The sequence below is a fragment of the Physeter macrocephalus genome, chromosome 3 (assembly GCF_002837175.3).
Source record: "Physeter macrocephalus isolate SW-GA chromosome 3, ASM283717v5, whole genome shotgun sequence".
NCBI lineage: Eukaryota > Metazoa > Chordata > Mammalia > Artiodactyla > Physeteridae > Physeter > Physeter macrocephalus.
In genome coordinates this window covers 18,213,932-18,217,947 of record NC_041216.1, presented here as the reverse complement: position 1 = coordinate 18,217,947, position 4,016 = coordinate 18,213,932, and the positions used below count along the sequence as shown (strand labels likewise).

Below are 4,016 nucleotides of genomic sequence, written 5' to 3'. Positions count from 1 at the left end.
CAGCAGTGAGAGGCCCCCGTACCGTTAAAAAAAAAAAAAAAAAAAAAAAAAAAAAAAAGCCACATGTATTCTACTGCTCTGTTTTCATTGAATAGATGGATAAATGTGAATCAGTTATTTAAGAATCATCATGAAGAAATTACCAAGATAACAAAGATCAAAAAGATATAGCTGTTAATCACAGTATTATTTATAAAAGCAAGAATAGAGAAATAACACAAATGTTCATCAACAAAGGACTAGTTATAGGGACTTCCCTCGCGATCCAGTGGTTAAGACTCCACGCTCCCATGCAGAGGGTGTGGGTTTGATCCCTGGTCAGGGAACTAATATCCCACATGCTGCACAGTGAGGCCAAAATAAATAAATTAATTAAATAAATTAAAATAACAACAACAAAAAAACCACAAATGACTAGTTATATAAATCATAGTACAAAAGGAATACTCTTATATGTAAAACTCTCCATTCCTAAAAGTGCCTTCTTCCCAATGTAGCCAAAACTCTTACGATGATGTAGTTCTGTATTTAACGACACAAATCATGGTCCACTAAAATGATGCGTAATTCTACCTTGACATGAAATGATACACATGATATGTTAAGATAAAAATTTAACTTCGAGGAATACACATAAGTATGAACAAAAATCTTTTTTAACTTACATGTGTATAACTTTTAAAGTTGTATGTGTATATTTTATATATGTCTATAAAAAAAAGCATATAAAGAATTCCCTCTACATATAAAGGTTTCTCTGGGAAATAATGGCTGATCCTCCTCTTTACAATTTTATTTTCTGATTTTTTTCTTAATTGGTATTATTTAGTCAGAAAAAAAGTAAAGCTATGAGTCACCTGTTTAAACATATTTATAACAGTAAAAAATACATAACACCGTGGGGAATGGGTAACTGCATCCTTAAAATATATATTTAGAAATACTTTTTTTTAAACATCTTTATAGGAATATAATTGCTTTACAATGGTGTGTTAGTTTCTGCTTTACAACAAATGAATCAGTTATACATATACATATATCCCCATATTAGAAAGACTTTTTAATAAGAAGTTGTTTATAATTTTAAGGGGGATACTAAATCAAAAGTATTTTTTTCTTAAGTACAAAGCAAAACAACTGGAAGAAACATGTTAAAATGAGTGGCATGGCCCTTTAGGTAGCAAGATCATGGGTCTGCTTCCTGTTACACTTTTCTCTGAGTTTGTTTTTTTTTTTTCTAGCAGGCACACATAAATTTTACAGTGAGCAAACCTGCTTTTGGAACTTGCTAGTTAGGTTTCCGGATTGGCCTATAAAATCCTACTTAAGCCAATGATGTAGCTGAGGAAGACAAGGCTCACATTATCCTCCCTCTCCCTGCAGCCACTCAGAGTAATCATCACTGTTATCATCACTCTCATATCTGTTTGCCTCATTATCTACACAGGGACAGGACTTAAGGAGTACTTACAACAATGTTGGCAGGCACGTGCCCCTTCAGACATTTAAGAATAAATATTACACTACATTATTAATTCCAAGACTCTCACTATTTAAAATATGGCTATTTAGCAGTAAAACTGACTGAGGAGATTGCTTCAAGAGTGCAGAGTAGAAGGACATACGCTTACTCCTCTTGCGAGAGCACCGGAATCACAGCTAACTGCTGAACTCACCAGAAAAGATGCCCCACATGCAGGGACAGGGAAGAAGCTGCAATGAGAGACGGTAGGAGGGGCTGAATCACGATAAAATCAAATCCCATGGCTGCTGGGTGGGTGACTCACAAACTGAAGAACACTTATAGCACAGAGGTCCACTCACTGGAGTGAAGGTTCTGAGCCCCATGTCAGGCTTCCCAACCTGAGGGTCTGGCAACAGAAGGAGGAATTCCTAGAGAATCAGACTTTGAAGGCTGGTAGGATTTGATTGCAGGACTTCAACAGGACTGGGGGAAGAAAAGACTCCACGCTTGGAGGGCACGCACAAAGCAGTGTGCACATCAGGACCCAGGGGAGGGAGTGGTGACCCCATGGGAGACTGAACCGGACCTACCTGCTAGTGTTGGAGGGTCTCCTGCAGAGGTGGGGGGTGGCTGTGGCTCACGGCAGGAACAAGGACACTGGCAGCAGAAGTTCTGGGAAGTACTCCTTGGCGTGAACCCTCCCAGAGTCCACCATTAGCCCCACCAAAGAGCTCCACTGGTCGGCTCCAGTGCTGGGGTGCCTCAGGCTAAACAACCAACAGGGAGGGAACCCAGCCCCACCCATCAGCAGACAAGCAGATTTAAGTTTTACTGAGCTCTGCCCACCAGAGCAACACCCAGCTCTACCCACCACCAGTCCCTCCCATCTGGAAGCTTTCAGAAGCCTCTTAGATAGCCTCATCCACCAGACAGCAGACAGCAGAAGCAAGAACTACAGTTCGGCAGCCTGTGGAACAAAAACCACATTCACAGAAAGACAGACAAAATGAAAAGGCAGAGGACTATGTAAGATTAATGAACAAGATAAAAACCCAGAAAAACAACTAAATGAAGTGGAGACAGGCAACCTTCCAAAAAAAGAATTCAGAATAATGATAGTGAAGATGATCCAGGACCTTGGAAAAAGAATGGAGGCAAAGGTCGAGAAGATGCAAGAATGTTTAACAAAGACCTAGAAGAATTAAAGGGCAAACACCTAGAAGAATTAAAGCACAAACAAACAGAGATGAACAATACAATAACGGAAATGAAAAATACACTAGAAGGAATCAATAGCAGAATAACTGAGGCAGAAGAACAGATAAGTGACCTGGAAAACAAAATGGTAGAATTCACTGCCATGGAACAGAATAAAGCAAAAAGAATGAAAAGAAATGAAGACAGGCTAAGAGACCTCTGGGACAACATTAAATGCAACAAAATTCGCATTATAGGGGTCCCAAAAGGAGAAGAGAGACAGAAAGGACACAAGAAAATATTTTAAGAGATTATAGTCAAAGACTTCCCTAACATGGGAAAGGAAATAGCCACCCAAGTCCACGAAGCACAGAGAGTCCCAGGCAGGATAAACCCAAGGAGAAACATGCCAAGACACATAGCAACCAAACTGACAAAAATTAAAGACAAAGAAAAATTGTTAAAACCACAAGAGAAAAACGACAAACAACATACAAGGGAACTCCCATAAGGTTAATAGCTGATTTCTCAGCACAAACTCTCAAGCCAGAAGGGAGTGGCACAATATATTTAAAGTGATGAAAGGGAAGAACCGACAATCAAGATTACTCTACCTGGCAAGGATCTCATTCAGATAGGATGGAGAAATCAAAAGCTTCACAGACAAGCAAAAGCTAAGAGAATTCAGCACCACCAAACCAGCTCTACCACAAATGCTAAAGGAACTTCTCTAAGTGGGAAACACAAGAGAAGATAAGGGCCTACAAAAACAAATCCAAACCAATTAAGAAAATGATAACAGGAACATACATATCCATAATTACCTTAAATGTGAATGGATTAAATACTCCAACCAAAACACAGGTTCGCTGAATGTATACAAAAACAAGACACATATATATGCTGTCTACAAGAGACCCACTTCAGACCTAAGGACACATACAGACTGAAAGTGAGGGGATGGAAAAAGATATTCCATGCAAATGGAAATCAAAAGAAAGCTGGAGCAGCAATACTCATATCAGATAAAATTGACTATAAAATAAAGAAAGTTACAAGAGACAAGGAAGGACACTACATAATGATCAAGGGATCAATCCAAGAAGAAGATACAACTACTATAAATATTTATGCACCCAACATAGAAGCACCTCAATACATAAGGCAACTGCTAACAGCTATAAAAGAGGAAATCGGGGGGCTTCCCTGGTGGCGCAGTGATTGGGAGTCCGCCTGCCGATGCAGGGGACGTGGGTTCGTGCCCCGGTCCGGAAGGATCCCACATGCCGCGGAGCGGCTGGGCCCGTGAGCCATGGCCGCTGAGCCTGCGCGTCCGGAGCCTGTGCTCTGCAAC

General features: G+C 40.2%; 1 protein-coding gene across 16 annotated transcripts in view; it reads right to left on the bottom strand.

Annotated features, from left to right (window-relative positions):
- Window positions 1-4,016, bottom strand: part of EIF4G3 (eukaryotic translation initiation factor 4 gamma 3) — a 384,857-nt gene that overhangs the window by 270,808 nt on the left and 110,033 nt on the right. The window contains exon 1 of one of the 16 annotated variants that reach the window (XM_055083725.1): window positions 2,056-2,154. The exons of the other annotated variants lie outside the window; for them this stretch is intronic. The gene's annotated coding sequence lies outside the window, so the exon portion shown is untranslated. Of the gene's footprint in view, window positions 1-2,055; window positions 2,155-4,016 lie in introns of those variants that run through there. 16 annotated transcript variants of the gene reach the window in all.